Raw genomic sequence first — 19,481 nt, 5'->3', positions numbered from 1 at the left:
TTTGGTGCCTTTAGACTTTCGTATTCTTCTATGTAGTGACATTTCATATAGCTTATTATTACGCTGCTTTACTATTATTTTTAAGATGTGTGTTTCACGAGCCTTTTCAGATAACCATGAAACCATGGATACAAGTAGTCCCCCTGTCCCAACCTCCTGAGTATCTGGAACTTCAGGAAGACATCATTGCACCATCTCAAAGTTCTTATTTCAAAACACACTCAAACTTGGCCTCTTTGGTTTCTTCCTGAATCTCAGATTCACATAAAAATTAATCCTCTTTCAAATAAAGTTAATGGAGAATTTAGAAAGAAACAAAAAACAATTATGTTCTGAGAAGTTGTACCAGCCAGCTTCAAGCCCATAACACTTATATGTTTGCCCTCCTTATTCTGAAATAAAAACACGATTCAGCTCCACCACGTGACCTTTTACATGAGTAGATCCGAGGCAGAGATACAAACAAAACCACAGAGCTGCATCCAGGGCCCTTCTAGCATAGAGAGCTGATGTGCCATTTCCCAGCAAATGAATGTCCCTTTACTAATATTTTTCTATAACAGAAATCTTATATTTTTCTGCCTAATAAAGTGATGCTTTCTAAGCCAGATGTATTGTCAAACTCCATAGATGTAGTTTCTGCTTTTCATAGTAGTTTGGGGATCTGATCACTTACTCAAAAGATCTCAAGCCCTCAGGATACAGAGCACTAGAACTTGAGTGTGGCTGGGGTTATGAGGTGAGCAATACCCATGTTGTATCATCAAAAGGTTTCCTAAGTTCCCAGAATCAGTCAAGAAAATAATGAACCATATTAGAAATAGGGCAGCCACATATTCCAAACAAAACAACGGCTTTCGTGGGAAGGAGACTGTCTCTATTCTTAGCCCAAAAGTATAGTGTATGGAATTTCACAGATTTGAGTGACAACCTTGATTCTGCCACTAATTTGCTGGGTGGCCTCAACTGAACGTCTTAATCTCTCTGAATCTTGTTCTCCTCTTTTGTAACACAGGAAAGTTTGATGGTGAACTGAGACTACAAAAGAACTTAGTGTAGCACGCAGTCTTGTCTGTGCTGTTACTGTTACTGGCATGGGTATATGCATGTGGAGCTGGCTCATCTTAGTTTTTCAGACAGGGTCTCCCAGTGAAGCCCTGGGGAATCTGCCTGTCTCCACCTCGCAGTGATGGCATTAATTAAAGCACACATCACCATATCCAGCTTTTTTTACATGAATTCTGGGACTTGAGCTTGAGTCCTCATGCTGCTATCACTTTCTTGACAAGAAAGAATATGATCCCGCCACCATTTCCCTCCCCAGTTCAACGACATCCACAGACAGCTCTGGGAGGCGGTGCTAATGCAAATATCTGGGCAAAGTCATCCTAATTTACTAATTTATCCTAATTTATCCCCACCCAGTCACATCCTCCCCATCTGTCTTTTAGCACTGATGCATTCTACTAGATTTATTAATTAGGTTTTATGTTTCCCACCCCTCTTATTAACTACAGTCCAAAGACAACCAACCCCAACCCAGTCTTTTGTGATGCCTTCAATTTCCTCAGTGCTAGGAACCCCACTGAACTGAGACTCCCTACACCCTCCTCTGTGGGTGACCCTGTAGTGCTGGTGTTTCTCCTAGAATGCCATGCCAGTCCATACCTCTGCCGCAGCTCCATTACACTCTGCTAAAAATCCATTTCTCATTTAAATTCCTTTGAACCAAGTGGCTGCCCCCTCACTTCTCATCTCTAACTAGCTTGTCCCTGACAGGAAAATCATCATGAAATCCCAAGCCTTTCTCCCTCCCCCCGGAGCTCTTCAGTAGATCCCACCCTGAGGTCAGAAAACTTAATAATCTTCCCCTCAGAAACAGGGCTTAACTCCTTCCATACTAAGTCACATTAAAAAATAACTACCGTCGATGGCTGTGCTTTTCCGCCGGTAAACACAATGCTCTTACAATTTCTGTGGGGAAAATTTGTGGATGGGAGACTAGTTCATGCTGAAGACCAGTGTGTGAAGACCAGTGTGTGCCCTGCCTCTCTGTGCACACTGACCCAGAAGTAGCATGCAAAGGGCTCTGTGTATAAAAGCAACAGAGAGCAAAGGCGCAAACATCACTTACACAGGATAACTCTGCGGGGCAGATTTTGCTAGGGATTTGGAGCTGGTGCAGGTTGGCACTGCAACCCATTAGCAGACAACCGAGAGTAAGTGATGAGCCATGCCTTCTCCTCAGCACTCTCAAGCTCTTCCTGCATGGGCTCAGATGTCCCCATTGCCTCAGGGGGTAACACAAGCCAGTCAGATCAGCCAGTCCCCCTATCTTAGTCAGTGGGCCCTCAGAAATCCACATATTCTCTGGTGATAGCCCAGAGCATGAAGATCTGCTTGGCACTTTGGTGGTAACTCAGGCCACCAAACATCAACATAGACCCTAGCTGCAGCAGGACCACAAACCCAAACATGGCCCTTGGTGGCAGCCCAGGCCAGAACCTTAGCATGGCTTCCTAGTGTCTGTCTGTTCCTCAGTGATGCTGAGTCTTCAGTTCCACTGTATGTAAACTGTATGTTTACAGTATGTGAACCTCAGCTTTGCTTCTCTTTCATATCTCCACCGCATACCCTGTCTTTCCCATCTCTCCATCACACATTCACTCAATGTAGTGGCACCTGTGGCCAGTGCTTGGGTGTCTTCCTTCCAGATTCCCCAGGCCAGCAGGACCAGGGCAGGCGAGGAGATATTCTTTAGAAAAAAGTAACAGGATCGACCATTTAGCCTGCAGTTTATAGCTGCTTTAAAGTCTTTCCCCCACCCCAAGTCAGGGCCTCAATCACTTTGTAGGTCAGGCTGACCTGAAACTCACTATGTATCTGGGTTTCTTTTATGTTGTGAGCAAGAGCAGCTTCAGGGAGAATGGGTCTATTTGGCTCACAATTCCAATTCCATTCCACCATGGCAGGAAAGTCAGGATGCCAGGGCATGGAAGCAGCCAACCCTGTGGCATTCAGTCAGAAGCAGAGAGCACTGGATTAATGTGTGCATTCAAGTACTCTGTCAGTTCACATTTTTATACAGCCCAGACCTTCTCCCCTCATTTATGCAACCAAGATGATGCCCAAGGGCATGTCCCATCTCCTAGGTAATTCTAGATTTTGTCAAGATAATAATTAGCACTAATCACCACACTATATTCTGGGATAATCTCAGACTCACATCCATTCTTCTCAGCCTTCTGAGTGGTGCAATTGCAAGTGTGAACCATCGTGCTTAGCTAATATTTTTAAGTTGTGTTTTCCAAGTCATTCGTTCAAGATTATGCATAAATCACTTACAAGGCTCTAGAGACTCAGGAGTAATCAAACACGCTAGAGTACATTCTCCTGAAGCAAATGTGCAGGCTATACAAATAAAACAAAAGTACAACGTGGAGTAGAAACATCGGTGCTAAGAATTATGGAGATAAGAATAAGCCAGGGTGGTCATTTAAAAGGTGAAGAGTTATCTTACTAAAGGGGGCAGCCATATAGCCTGGGCTTTCTTGTGAGGAAGGTTTCCTCAGGGACAGATGTCATAATGAACCTCAGAGTTGGTTGAGCCTAAGGAATGTTGGAGCTGGCGGGGAGGAGTAAGAGTCTTGTTGGGAGCACCGGGTTTTCCTCCTCACTTCTGAAGATGGGAAAACAAAGGGCAGCAGAGACCAGACACCGTGAGAAATGAACCAGAGCCCACCTCACACTCAGGCAAGATGAAGGGAGAGCTCCAATACCTGCTTGATTATGTTGTGCTAGGAATTGGGGGGCAGCACATGCACAGATGTGGAGACCAGAGGTCAATCCACATCATTATTTTATTATTCTTTGGCAATTTCACATATGAATAAAATGTACTTAGACTGCATTTGCCTCTTTTTTCAACTGCTTCCAGACCTTGTCCATCGTCCTCCTAACTTCATATCCTCATACCTAGTTAGTGCTGTCCATGTGCACATGAGCATAGGGCTACAGACTGGAGCGTGGACCACTGACGAAAACTGACCTTCCCTCCCTCAGAGTCGTACGTACGTGTTCCACCTCTCCCAGTGGGGTGCTTGGATGGATGCTGCTGGTACACCACCTTGGGGAAGGCAGGGCAAAGTCTAGAACGGGTGGAGTCTGAGGTCTTCCCTTTCCCTCCCTCTGTGGTATCAGACATTGCTGTATGCTAGACAGAGGAAGGTGAAGCCAAGTCTGAGACAGATAGGTTCCACAGTGCTCTGGTCCAGCTGAGAATGGTGGAAGTGTTAAAGCTCTTAGAATAGGAATAAAGAAGTTTGGGTGACCAGCACTAGGCAGGTAGTCACAGTCCTGGGTCCCGAGGACGTGGCTGTGGCTGCTACGTCAGCAACCAGTGCTCTGCTGTGAGCCTCTTCCAGCCATGGGAGCCTGGCCAGGCAATCAGGCCCAAGGTCCAAGGATAAGTTCTTCAGGAGAGAGCCCTCCTCCAAGTGTTACAGCTCAGAAAAACACTAACCAGTTTCAGGCTATTCTTAGCACCTTTATTCCATGTGACAGGGACCATGTGAACCTTGGGGAGTGAGATGGAATGTGAGGAGTAAATACATCCTATTGGCCAAGGGTAAGATGTAGGTGATGCTCTATTTGCATGGCGAAGGATTCCAGGTGCGGTGCTACTTGACTTTTGATTGCTTTAGTTGAAGGTCCTGATTACGTGCTCCGGGGCAGGCGTGAAGGCAGGGAGAGAGCAGCCCCACTCCTGCCATCACAGATCTCCAAGATGCCCAGGTTTTAAGCACATTCCACCTCAGCAGTCTCATGCTCATCAGGTGGCATAGTCCACGTGCCCTATACCTCAGCAGCCACCACCCACCAAAACCTTCTCAGGTAGGGCTGAGGCTTTCTGCTTCCTTTATATTTTGTGACAAGGTCTCACACTGGACCTGGTGCTCACCGACTCAACCAGGTTAGCAGAATGAGTTCCATGGATCTGCCTATCTACCCCCACCCCCACAGCCCCAGGGTTCAGGGTACAGAGATGAATAGTTATGTGGGTGCTGGTTTGTATGAGGATCTGAACTCAGATCCTTCCTCACTTTTCTCAGCAGGCACTTTATTGACTGAGCTGGCTCACTAGTCCCTCAGTTGATAATTTTTTACTGTCCCTTAGATGCACATGCTGAAGCTCCAAACTCTAGTCTCTGGGATGTGACTGGAGTGAGAGACAGGGTCTTTATGAAGATAATCTAGTTAAAAATGAAGATCAGGTGTGATGTAATCCTAGGGCTCTCAAGGCTGAGGCAGGAAGATCACAGGTTTGAGGCCACCTGGGCTACATAGTGAGATCCTGTCTCAAAACCAAAGTTAACATAAATTCATAAGGGTGATCCCCATTCAGTGTAACTAGTGTGTGTCCTTAGAAAGGACTAGGACATAGTGGACTGTGGGGAGCCGACAGAAGGCAGCAATCATCTTTGCAGCCATCTTGAGCCATATACCCTGATAAAAGATTTGATTACAATAGCCTACAACAGCTGAGCACACTCTGATAACATCTTGCTTTAGATACCCAGGATATCTTTAGATACCCTTAGGTGTGTGAGATTAAAGGTGTGTGACTTAAGGGCGTGACTTAGAGATCAGATTTAGAGACAAGACCTAAGGGCATGACTTAAAGGTGTGACTTAGAGGCGTGGCTTAGAAGTGAGACATATAAAAGGTGAGAGGCAGACAGAAGAATTTATTATCAGTACAATTTACAGTACAACTTGGAGTAGGAACTAGGCACTCAGAAGAGTACAACTTGGAGTTAATTACTAGGCATTAGGCACTTAGCACTTGGAAGAAGAAACTTGGAACTTGGAGGCACTAGGAACTAGGAACTCAAGACGGGACTTGGAGAGAAGACGAGAGACTGAGGAATAAACGGGATTGAATCACACTCTGTCTGGTCTCCATTTTTCGCATCTGTCCTCACTCTCTCTCTTGCTGAACCCCAACCCGCAGACTGAAGCAGCTTGGGGCAGTGCAGGCTCTAATGGTTTAGCCCCCAAGGCTTTTGGCAGTCCAGGTTCCAACATTGACAGAGCGGCTCTCAACATTTTTGGACCCCAACATGGGGCAGAGAGGTCTTCAACAGTGAACCCAGAGGAAGGCTGAGGAAAGACACAAAAGAAGACAACTAACTACATGCCAAAGAGATGGACCTCGAAGGGAAACAATCTGCCCAATCCTTTGGTCTTGGGCTTCCAGCATCCAGATCTATGAGAAAGGTAACTTCCGTTGTTTAAGCTCTCAGGTTGTTAGGGACAAACTGATGTGTGTCCCTAACAAACCAGTGAGCAAACTAGTGTGTCCAAAAGCTCCATTCTTTACAGCCAGTTCAGGTTTGGAATAGAAATCTGAAAATGTGTCTCAAGAAGTAAAGATGGATTTTGGAAGAATAAAAGCTGAGCACATGGATATACTGGTGAATCTGGGGGCTGATCAGATGAAGCAGGGAAAAGAAGGGAAGTCTTGTCTCTAGCCTCTGCCATGTGTACAGACATAGGTGGGTTCTGGGGTTCTGTAATCAGCCGTAGCATCTTCTCTTATTTAAAGAGATAATGTCTCCAGCTAATGGAGAAGAAGCCAGAGATTCAGGGGGAAAATAGGTGAGTGTCTCACAGTCAGCCCCAAAGTAGAGACCCATGCCCAAAGCCATGACTTCCACTGATGGCAGACTTTAGTGGCTTCCCGGATTTGCTGTGCTTCCCTATGCGTCTTAGTCAGCTACTGACCCTCAGGGCCTGGACCTTCCTAGAAACAAATGACCAGGTCATTCCTCAATCTGTTGGTTTTATGTCACAACTTTCTACCATAACTAAAACCCACTTGGAGGCAGGACTATGTCTTCCTTCCCACTCTGTAGCCACCACAACCCTTGAGCACTGTTGAATGTTTGCCAAGTGAACTGGTATGATCCTTTTCTTTAGTTTCTGGAAACGTGAAGCAGATTAATTCAAAGTATGATGTGATTTCTTTCAGAAAGCTTCCAATGATGGCCTGAAGACTATTAGTTATCTATCAGATTCCCAAGGCCCACTGCTGCCCATCTAGCCATTCCTGTCTTGTGTTAGTGCAGAACAAAGGCAGTCCCTGTAGTGGAAGTATACCTATAACTCCAGATAAACCCATCTGGGGGAGGCTTTCATGGTACCAAGGCCTGAGAGGCCCTCAGTGCCTGTCCCCAGAGTGACAATAGGATCATTCACTAAGGGTATGTCTGCATAATAAAAAGAGCTGTAGCCTTCCAGTCTGGGCCAGAGCACTGAGCAGATCTTGGGTGTCAGCTCTGCCCCCAACCTCCAAGAACCCAGAGGAAGCGGGGATCCCAGGCGCTCTAACTTGGGCAGTATCTTAGGTAAGCAGACAGCAGGGCCCGCCCTAAACAGGGAGTAACTGGGACCCACAAAGACCCAGGAAGTCACTCCCAGCCCGGAACACTGGTTCCTTCCGGTCTGGGCCAGAGCACTGAGCAGATCTTGGGTGGCAGCTCTGTCCCCAACCTCCAAGAACCCAGAGGAAGCAGGGATCCCAGGCACTCTAACTTGGACAGTGTCTTAGAAACTAGTTCTTGGATCTGAGGCCTGGACCAGACCTCTGCCAGGTCTGCTGTTGTGTGGACCCCAGATTCCACCTGAGACTTACTGGAAGGTCCACTCAACCCAGAGCCACAGAGCAACAACTGAACTCAGAGCGTCAGACAACATATCCTGAGATATTCTAGAGGAGACACTGCACCCAGAACAGCAGACACCTAGCTGGACTGCTACCTTGGAGGCACCATATCCTGAGGCATCCTAGAGGTACCACTGTAATCAGTGCAGCTGGAAAAGATCACAGAGACATCTGGACCCCTAGGAGATCAGACACAAGCTAGATAACTGGAAAGGCAGGCTTCAGTCAGAGACAGCAAGTACAGGCAGCACTAGAGTTAACCAGATGGCAAAAGGCAAGCGCAAGAACGTAAGCAACAGAAACCAAAGTTACATGGCATCATCAGAACCCAGCTCCCCCATCAGAGCAAGCCCTGAACACCAGAAAAGCAGGAATCAGAATTAAAATCACTTCTCATGATGATGATAGAGGGCTTTAAGAAAGACATAAATAACACTCTCAAAGAACTTAAGGAGAGCACTGGTAGACAGATAGAAACCCTTAAAGAGGAAACACAAAAATCCCTTAAGGAATTTCAAGAAAATGCAACCAAACGGGAAAAGGAATTAAACAGAACCATGCAGGATCTAAAAATGGAAGTAGAAACAATAAAGAAATCACAAAGGGACAATACCCTGGAGATAGAAAACCTAAAAAAACGATCAGGAGTCATAGACACAAGTATCACCAACAGAATACAAGAGATGGAAGAGAGAATCTCATGTGCAGAAGATACCATGGAAAACACTGACACAACTGTCAAAGAAAATGCAAAATACAAAAAGCTATTAACCCAAAATATACAAGAAATCCAAGACACAATGAGAAGGCCAAACCTAAGGATAATAGGTATAGATGAGAGGGAAGACTCCCAACTTAAAGGACCAGTAAATATCCTCAACAAAATTATAGAGGAAAACTTCCCTAACCTAAAGAAAGAGATGTCCATAAATATACAAGAAGCTTACAGAACTCCAAATAGTTTAGACCAGAAAAGAAATACTTCCCACCATATAATAGTCAAAACATCAAATGTACAAAACAAAGAAAAAATACTAAAAGCAGTAAGGGAAAAAGGCAAAGTAACATATAAAGGCAGACCTATAAGAATTATACCAGACTTCTCACCAGAGACCATAAAAGCCAGAAGATCCTGGACCGATATCATACAGACCCTAAGAGAACACAAATGCCAGCCCAGACTACTATACCCAGCAAAACTGTCAATCATTATTGATGGAGAAACCAAAATATTCCATGACAAATCCAAATTTACACAGTATCTCAACACAAATCCAGCACTTCAAAGAATAATTGGTGGAAAACTACAACACAAGGAGGGAAACTACAACCTAGAAAAAGCAAGAAAGTAATCTTCCAAAAACCCCAAAAGAAGATAGTTACACAAACATATCTCCACGGATGTTAGCCCAAAAGCTTGGATTATCAAAGACTCAACCCGCAGACCACATGAAGCTCATGAAGAAGGAAGACCAAGAGGGGATGCCTCAGTTCTACTTAGAATGAGAAACAAAAATGCTCAAGGGAACAAATAGAGAAACAAAACATGGAACAGAAACTGAAGGAGGGGCCATCAGGAGACCATTCCACCTGGGTATTCATCCCATGTACACCCACCTGAGCTAAACACTGTTGTGGATGGCTGGAAGTGCATAATGTGAGGAACATGATATAGCTGTCTCCTTAGAGGTCAGCCAAAGACTAACACACTCAGAGGACGATGCTCACAGTTAACCACTGATATGATCAGGGGTTTCCCAATGGAGAATTTAGTGAGAGGACTGAAGGAGCAGAAAGGGTTATTGACCCCAGGTGGAAAGCAACAATACCAAACAACCAGAGCCCCCCAGGGTCTAAACCACCAGCCTGGGAACACATAGGGAAGGACCCAAGACTCCAGAGGTATATGTAGGGGAGGATGGCCTTGTCAGACATAGGTGGGAGAGGAGTTTCTTGGTCCCATAAAAAAATGAACACAGAGTGGGGGGGAATGTGAGGGCGGGGAGGGGATAGTGAGGGGGGGTAGGTGCGGTCACTGCCTCATAGAAGCATGAGGAGGGGGATGGGATAGGAGGTTTCTGGGTAGTGGGAGGAAGTAGGGTAAGGGGATAAAATCTGAAACGTAAATACAACCAATTTTAACAAGTGAAAAAAAAAAGTTGTCAGAACCAACATCTTTAAAAAAAAATGTCAGCCCCCTGGGAGGGGGGAATTTTTTTTTCTTGATACTAAAACTTGTTCTGAGAATTGTATATTGCAGAATACACAGCCTTGGTGTATCTACTCATCAAGCATACTGAGCAGACCTGCCCAAACCTCCGATGTCCTGGAATTCCATCGGGATTCAGTGAAGACACAGCGTCAGAGGCTTATCAACTTACTCTTCCCCCCCACCCCTCTTCTAAAATCTCAACGCCCTTAATCAGCTTGAAGAAGTTAAAGAAGAGTCAGCGTCCCTATTCACTGAGCTTGGAGACTAATGTGGTTAATAATGGTCTGTCTTTCTAGGGAAAAGTAGTGGTTTTGTTGGAACAGGGAGGATTAGCTAGGACTTATTACATAGCCATAACCTATTGATAGAAATCTTTATAATTATTATCAAGATGAAGTTATAATTTCTTAAATGGTACAAAATTTACTTTGATTTCAAATTTAAGGTTTTCATTGGTACGAGCCTCTTATTAATATAAAAATGAGATGAATATTGATACTCCCATGGGCATTGTGCCTGTATAACACATTTAGGAATACAAGGCCTAGACCCAGCCCTTTTTTAACTGATTTGGGACGGTTAACCTATGAGTTAAGGGACTATAGCAAATGCATGGTTTTGAGTTTATTGTTAGGGTGTTTTCCATATTTTATTTAGAAATAGCTGAGAGGAGTGAACAGACAACAGTCCAGGTTACCTTACATGGATAGTTGGTTTTCAAAACATCAGAAGTCCATAGAACTGACGCTACAAGTATTTATATATTAATGTTCATTTTGATTAGAGACCTGTCTGCTCCTGACAGCTTCCTGTCATGGATTCTAAGAAGAAATTGAGCATCCTTGGAGTTACTCCAGATGTGTGGTGACAGTCACTAGGCAAGAATTGCCTCTCTCCATCTACAGACAAATTACTGTCCAGAAAAGGACACACATGCAGAATATTCGACTGATTATATCTGCCTAGACAGAGTAATCAGCCCTTAATAATCCTGCATCACTAAGGTCTGTCAGATGATTCTGGGCCAGAAGGCTGAAGATTTGATGCTCCAACGTTCGGTAGTATAGGGGCTTTTCAGGTGTTCAGTGGTCTCTATAAATTGGCTAAGTTTTAGAAGCTATGCTTAGTGCTTCCCATAATTTCAGTTAACTCAGTCATTCTGGATTTCTGATGGGGTTGAAGACCTATAGTCTCATAGCCAATCCTGGCTATTTACTTTGAGAGAAAAGATCTGAGTAGATGGTTTTCAGCTGACATTCATTCTAAAGCCAAAAAAGCCAGGCTCAAAAGTAAGTGTTTTAGTTAGAAGAGATGACAGAGGATCTGGTTAGTCAACAGAATGATGGACTGGGTATTAGGACTATCTTGTACCTCACTGGTACAATTAGGAATAAGTATGCTCTAATTGTATTTTGAGAGAAAAGTTTTACTTTAACAGGAAGAGTGATATGTAGGAGGAGCTAAGTGGGAAGGAGTACTGAGAGGAAAAGATGGAGCAAGGAGAGAAGATGAAGAAGAGGAGAAGCTAGGTGATGAGAGAGAGAAAGAGAGAGGGGACATGGAGGCAGATGTTTACATGTCTCCACCAGTCAAAGATAGTTTTTATATCTAGGTTGGGTATTGGGTTACGCTTCTGATTGAGCATTACCAAACTTATAAATCCTTTGATTAACATTTTTAAAAAATCATATAAAGGCAAAAAGGAAAGGGGGGCATGGGACAGGGGTGTTCTAGGGAGGGGAAATGTGGAAAGGGGATGGCATCTTAAATGTAAATAAAATATAAAATAAAATTTAAAAAAAATAAAAAGAGCTGTAAAATTACTCTGGGTGTATAGTAACATATACAGTATGCACCTAGGAAGAAATATCCCCACACCCGGGGCCAGAGAGATGACTCTGTGGTTAAGAACAGGCACTCTTGCAGAGGACCCTGTTCTTTTCAAAGCACCCACACCGAGTGGCTTAGGGCTGCCTGTAACTCCCTCCCCAGAACATCTGATGCCCTCTTCTGTCCACCAAGGACACTGTGTTCATGTGTACCAACCCAAACCATACAGACACATTCACATAACAAACAATATAAATAAAAATTATTTTTAAAAAAATCACTACAATGGAGTCTCAACATAGCCCTCTGGCCTCTGCCCAGACCTATGCACCCAGCTTAAGGCTGCACTTAGAGCTTTTTGTTCTCTTTTGTTCAGTGAAGGCCAGGCCAACAAAAGCAGGGCAGCTTCAGGGACATCCAGCTGTCCAGTGACTCTGAGCTCACTTTAATGCTGCACTCTTTCCGTCTTGGAGTCCTTGATACCTCTTGAACCAGGGGCTCTCTCTATCACATCACTGGTCATGGGATAGCCTATCACTCACCGCACCCGATACTGATAACACACTCTCCTACTGCAGCTGCTGTGATTTACCAAAAAAAGACAGAGCTGTCTCAATATGGGTTGAGAACGCCGATTGTCAAGCGGGGTCAGCAGGTGCTATCACTCACTGAAGTCACAAGAGAGGTTACCAGCAGCAGCAGGATGTGAAGTGGACTCTGGAAGAAGACTAATAGACAATAGCAGGGACTCCTACTACCACAGCAGAACTGGACCAAAGCCAGAAATCTCTGCCTAATCCTGCTATGTGACAACTGAGAGCAGGGTTCAGACTCTGGGGAGCACATATAGAGCTAGGGTTAGACAAAGCAGGATCCCCATCTCAGCAGGTGACTCAGGCTGCAGTGAACTCCAGCAAACAAGGAAGAAAAACGTTATTGATCTATGTGTGCCCAGGGCTCCCAGTGGGGTGCTAAGCAAGGGCCCAGCACTCCAGACATAACTATCACTGCCCATGTGACAGTGACAAACTATTAGCAGGGAAAAACAGTGCCTAAAGCCTGGACAGACAGGCAAAAGGCATTTTACTGGAGCTTAAATATTCAGAATTAGCAGCTCACAGCCCTGGTATCTGATTTTCTTTGCTGCTGTATATAGCTTTTTTTTTTTTTTCCAAAATCCCATAATATAAGAGGTGGCTCATCTTCAGTGTTTGTGCTAAAATCAGAACACACATCCCCAATATACCTCTATCTCCTCCCTCTGCTTCCTCCTACACTTCCCTACCCCCATTTCTCTTTCTCTCTCCCCCTCCTGCTCCCTTTGAACAGTGTCAGACTAGGACAGAGACTCATGTATGTGCCTATGTGCATTTATGCTTGTGTATGTATACGTGCACAAACTTCCATGTGTGCCTGTGTGTCCTGCCTCCACTGTCACCAGACTATAAACTGGAGTCTTCCTGCACCTCTTTGCCTCTCCTTACTCACTCTCTCACAAGCCTCTCTCAGTCCTGTGAACACTGTCCTTGATCACAATGCCTTCTGACCCAGCTAGCTCTGTCAGACTCTGGCCTCTCTGACACATCATTCACACTACACTCACGCCTCTCAGTGGACAACGTTTCAAGGATTCTCAAAACCCCACAGGAGTGAGACCTTCAGTATACATTCACTACAATCGAATTTTAAGGCCTGAAAACTCTGTGACAGAGCACCTTATCCACCACCCACCTTACCATCTATCCACCAGCATGTCAAATCAATATCATGGAGCCTCTGCCAGAGCCAGGGACTTGGCCACCTGCCAAGGAACATTTGTATACAGGACAGGAGTCCACTATCAGCTCTGCCAATGTTTGTCAAGACAGCATACCACAAGGCCGCACCAGGACTCTGCCCAGGCTGTTACTGCTCCTTTTCTTGCCTGTTAAAATCACCCTTAGGGCTAGAGAGATGGCTCAGAGGCTAAGAGCATTTGCTGTTCTTATAAAGTCTAACTCCCAGAATCTGAGCTAGGTAGTTTACAACTGCCTGTAAATCTAGCTCCAGGAAATTCAATGCCTCTGATCTCCATGGAAACTGCATTGAAGTGCACATAACCATCACAGATATATACACATATATACATAATTTTAAAATACATACATACATACATGCACACATGCATACAATCACGCTCTCCTTTCTGTGATCTTTCTGGACTTGTGAAAACAGATGCAGCCTCAGCATACAGAATGACACCAGCAAGTTTGTGTTACAGAAAATGCTCCAAAAATGAATGAATGAATAAATAAATAAATAGCTCCATTTCAGTCACTGACACCAAAGACCATGCACCCATCCAGATAAAGGTAGCCAAAGGTGACAAGGTCACAGACAGGATTTAACGGTCAGTTTGAAACTTAAGCTGTCTGCGGGGCCATTCACAGCATGGGTGAGTCAAATGATTCTGTTCTCTGACTGTCGAAGGGCCAAAGGCATCGTCTCAAAGAATTTCTGACCAGCGGAAGTTGTGGAATATTTGTCATAAATAAACAAATAAACAAAAAAACATTCTCAGCTCTCAAGTCACCCACCGTGACCCTGATCCCTTACAAATCTCCTTCTGGAACATCAGTTCCTCCATTTCTGTAATCAATACTTACCAGGTATGTGACTCTGGGCAAACTTCTTAACTTCATTCATAGAGTCTTAGTTTCCTCATCCTGAAAAGCAAGGATTATAGTATTAAAATTGCATATGTGGTTGTTAAGGAATCTAAATAAGATTTTGTTATTAAATATTTACAGCAGGGTGAGACATTATCTTCAGTCTCTTGGCTTCCACCTGTGGTTTACCATGTCCTTTTTGCTCTGGTTGTCCGGTCTCCTTGTTCGGACTGTGTCCTCTGGTCGATTTTTCATTTCTGGGGATCAGGAATAGTCATTTGTCTTTGCACTACAGTGACAGAGAGCTCTGCTCACAGTGGGTGTGTAATAAATATTGTCTTAGCTGCATTTTCCTGCTACACAGTGATAGGTGTCTCAGGATAAGGACTGGAGAGACGCCTCTCTCCATACCACCATCTGTTCTAGCTTGTTCAGGGTTCTGGAGAGCTAACCTCTGAGAGCACATACTCCCAGTCACACACCTAATGCTCTTTCTATTAGAGGAGCAAGAGGGAATTAGTCAGAGTTCTCCAGAGGAACAGAACCTATAGAATAAATATTATGAGAAAGGAGGTTTATTAGCTTATCTTGCATAACACAATCAGGGTAGCACAACAATGGCTGCCTGTGTGCTGGAGAGGCAAAGAATGACGTAGCAGTTTGGTTCCCAGGTCTCCAAGACTGAATGTCTCAGCAATCCAAGCATGACACTTAAAGACTGGAGTGTTCTTAGAGAGCCAATGGTCTTCAGTTTACATTAGAAGGACAAAGAAACTGAGTACAGATGACAGCAAAGGACTGCAGCAGCCATAGCAACAGAGGAGATGCACTCACATGTTGAGATGACAGAAGTAGTAGCTTTTATCTCAAACCTCCTTATACCTAGGCTGCTGCCTAGAAGGTCCTGCCCACTGCTCTGGGAGAAGATCTTCCCTACCCTTGCCAGGTTAATCCTTCCTGGAAATAATCATCCACAGGTGTGTGTCTTTTACTGGATCTCAGATCCAGTCAGATTGACAAACACGGTTGACCACCCAGGAGTGATGCTGGAGCACAGATCTGAGCTCCTGCCCCTTGGAGAGCAGAATAGAGTTAGGCACTTCCTAGAGGTAGAGTATGGTCAGTTTATCCCAGAGGATGCAATTGTACCCAATCTGCCCAGGAAGGAACTAACTCCAGCAAATACTGTGGGCCACTGAGGTGGGTGCCCGGTGGCAAAGGACTTGCCTAAGAAGAGAGAGAGAGCCAAGGAGGCAGAGCTATGGAGGCAGCAATGGTGGGCGTTTGTGCTGCTCTTACTGTTTTCTGACTTGTTGGCATGTACCAGTTTCCCCTCTGTTTTAGTTTAGATTTTAGTTGCAGTAGCACAGCCTAGCCTCAAGCTCACAGCAGTCCCCCTGCAGCACCCTACCAAGCACTGGGCATACACACACACTCTAGCTCTCTATTTGGCATAGCTAGGTCATATGCTATTTCTACCTTTAGCTTTTTTAGAATGGACCAAAAGGATTTCCATATTGACTGTACCAGTATGCAGCCCCACCAACAATGAACGGGGGTTTCCACTTCCCTACTTCCTTGCCAACATTTGCTTTCAGGTTTTTTTTTTTTTCTTAACTTTGCCATTTAGAGTGGGGTAAGATGAAATTTCAAAAATAGTTTTAATTGCCATTTCACAAGTTGGTAAGGATATTGAAGACTTTTTGAGGTATTTTTTAGCCATTTTTATATCTTCTTTTGAGAACTCTGTTTAGAGTTCTTTAGCCCATTCCCTAAATTAGGCTTTTGTTTTATTGACCCTGTGTTTTGAATTCTTTGTATATTCTGGCTACTAATCCTCCAACAGATGTATAGATGGCAAAGATTCTGCCACACACTTGGGGCTTCCTCTTTGTTTCCTTTGTTGAACAGTAGCTTTTAGCTTTTGCTTGTTTGTTTGTTGTTTGTTTTTGAGGTCCGTTTATCAATCATTGCCTTTAATTCCTGAGTGACTGGAGTCCTACTTCAGAACATTCTTTCCTGTAGCTATATTTTGTAGAGTACTGCCCTCTGTGTTTTCTTCTAGCAATTTCAATGTTTCAGGTTTCATTTTGTGGTCTTTGGTCCATTTGGAGTTAATTTCTGTGCAGCGTTATAGATAATGAGTGGAATTTCTTTCTTCTCCATGTAGAGACCCAGCTTCCCCAGCACCATTTGTTGAAGATTCTATATTTTCTCCAGCATGTATTTTTTACATCCTTGCCAAATACTGGATGCGTGAAGTTACACACCCTCACGTCTGGGCCTTCTATTTTGTTCCATTGAGTTGCATTTTCTGGACCAGTACCATGCTGTTTTTATTATGACAGCTTTATAATATAGCTTGAAATCTGGTATGGTAATCCCTCTATCATTGTTTTTCCTAAAGACTGCTTTTTTCCTAAAGACTACTCAGGGTCTTCTGTGGTTCCTTCTGTGAAGATTGTTGAAAAGACTCCAGCACCCTTCTCAGGCTGCTCAGCTATGTCCACGGTTGCTCAATGTAGAATAGCCAGAAGGTGCAAACAACTTAAATGTCCGTCATCTGACAAATGGATAATGAAAATGTAGTACATACACACTGTGGAATATTATTCAACATAAAGAAAACTAAAATCAGGAAATTTGTGGGTAAACAGATGGAACTAGAAAAGATTATAGCAAGGAAATCCAGATCCAGGAAGACAAACACCACATGTTCCCTCTTGCTGGTGGTCTTTAGACCCCAGTGTAAGTATGTAATCTGAGTAACAAAAAACAAAAAAAAAGAAGAAAAAAAAAAAAAAGAAAAGAAAGAAAGAAAGTGCTGCTGAGGGAGGAGCTTTTCAAATTAATCCTGCACTAATTGTACTAAATCTGTGTTCTCAAGTGCAAGTTCACTATACCCGTGTTTCTTTCATGGGGACTTTTCCTCGGGTGCCCAGTGATTCCTGTGTATCTTCTCACTTTATTGGTGGACAGCCGCACTAGTTACATTTCTACTTCTGTGTTAAAATGAGAGCGTTCTTGGAGAATGAGCTCGTCTGGGCTCACTGCTCCAGTGGGGATACAGTCCATTGTAGCAGCAGAAAGAAGCATGAGACCAGTCTGCCAGGCAGGAAGCACACTGGTCAGATTTCACCCACTGACAAGAACTAGAGAACAGGAAGTAAGGTCAGGTGATGGAGCTTCAAATCCTCCCCCAGCAATAAACTTCCAGCTACTAAAAAGCCCACAACCTTCCCAAACAGTGCCACCATCTGAGCAAGTGTTCACATAATGAGCCTATAAGATATGCCCTGCACCCCCTGACCCCCTCCCCCACAACCTCTCCCTTTCTCTTTCCCTCCATCTCTATTGTTTTTGTTTGTTTGTTTGTTTGTTTTTGTTTTTGGACAGGATTTCTCTGTGTAGCCCTGGAACTTGCTTTAAATACCAGGCTGGCTTCAAACTTACAGAGATCTGACTGAGTATGCATCCCAAGTGCTGGAATTAAAGGCATGCACCTCTGTGCCTGGCTGACATCTCGTCCAAACTGCAGACATAACCCACATCCATGCCACTCCAGAGAGGGGACTGTGTTTGCTTCTCCTCTAACTTGTTATAACTTAGTGGATATAAAAGGACCATCTGAACCACCAGACTTAGTAACCAGGTCTCTCTTCATTCACTGAATATGGCTATTCACCTCAGGCCCTGCTTTCTGTCCAGGCAAGTTCTCAGTCATCACTCTCATTTAGAGACAAGGGCACCTGACTGGCACAGTTTGGACAGAAGAAAAAAAAACCTGCTGTTTTAATGGGGGGGAGGAAGGCAGGGCAGGGGTGCCTTTGAGGCCCCTCTCATATAACCCAGGCTGCCCTTAAACTCCTGACCCTCCTGCTTACCAATTCCGAGTGCTAGGATTACATGTATATACCACTAAGGTGATACTGTGGATAGAACCTGCCATCTTTAATAGGCTAGATAGGCACTATACTACTGAGATACCTCCCTATCCGTTTTAATTTTTTATTAGTGTATATTTAGTGTACAAAAAAATAGGTTCAATAGCGACATTCATGTTCAAGAATATCATGTTCTTTGATCATACTTACTCCTTTCCCCCTTCCCGTTTATTCCCTTCCTTTTCCTAAATAGTCTGTCTTCAACTTTCACAGTGTGTGTGTGTGTGTGTGTGTGTGTGTACATACATATCACCCAGGTTCTACAGGAGAAAAAATTATTTGCCTTTCTGAATCTAGCTTATTACTGACTTTTTTTTTTTTTTTTGGTTTTTCGAGACAGGGTTTCTCTGTTTAGTCCTGGCTGTCCTGGAACTCACTCTGTAGACCAGGCTGGCCTCGAACTCAGAAATCCGCCTGCCTCTGCCTCCCAAGTGCTGGGATTAAAGGCGTGCGCCACCACCGCCCCGCTATTACTGACTTAATATGATCTCCAGTTGTATCCATTTTCCAGCAAATAGCATTTGATTACTCTTGACTGAATAAAACTCCATTCTGTGTGTACACACACACACTACATTTTCTTTCACTTGCTGATGGGCCCCTAGCTTGACTATTGTGAACAAAGCCAAAATAAACATGAATTTGCGAGAATCCCTGTGATATGCTGACTTAAGTCTTTTGAGTATATCCCCAGGAGTGGCATAGCTGGATCAAATGGTCATTCTATTTTTAGTTTTCTAAGGAAACTCCATTCTGAGTTTCTTAACAGCTGCAGTCATTTACACTCCCCCTACAGTGTGTAAGGGCTCCTTCTCCCCTCGCATCTTCTTTAGTATTTATTGTGGCTTGGTTGGTTAAATAAGCCTTTGGTTTTGAAGACAGTGGGCAAAGCTGCAAAAAAATGTTCTCTAGATCCTATACTGGATTATATAAGAGTAGATGCTCACATTCTGGATATCCCTGTGCCTGAGCTGAGCTTGACTACACTGCTGTCGTGTGTGTGTGTGTGTGTGTGTGTGTGTGTGTGTGTGTGTGTGTGTGTGTGTGTATGCATGCACGCGCATGCGCATGTGTCTCCTCTGAAAGGGAATACTCTGATTCTTTAAAGAAAGAAAAAGAAAA

At 44.1% G+C, this 19,481-nt stretch overlaps 1 long non-coding RNA gene across 1 annotated transcript; it reads right to left on the bottom strand.

The window, feature by feature from the left end:
* Nucleotides 1–5,861: 5,861 nt before the first annotated feature.
* On the bottom strand, nucleotides 5,862–15,335 carry LOC143443202 (uncharacterized). Its single transcript, XR_013111967.1, has 3 exons — nucleotides 14,555–15,335; nucleotides 14,413–14,472; nucleotides 5,862–6,161 (listed from the first exon to the last, which is right to left on the bottom strand). It is a non-coding gene; the product is annotated as an uncharacterized LOC143443202 (long non-coding RNA).
* Between the last annotated feature and the right edge of the window lie 4,146 nt (nucleotides 15,336–19,481).

Source organism: Arvicanthis niloticus, chromosome 8 (assembly GCF_011762505.2).
Source record: "Arvicanthis niloticus isolate mArvNil1 chromosome 8, mArvNil1.pat.X, whole genome shotgun sequence".
NCBI lineage: Eukaryota > Metazoa > Chordata > Mammalia > Rodentia > Muridae > Arvicanthis > Arvicanthis niloticus.
Note: the sequence above shows the minus strand (reverse complement) of the source record. Positions and strands in the feature narration are given on the sequence as shown.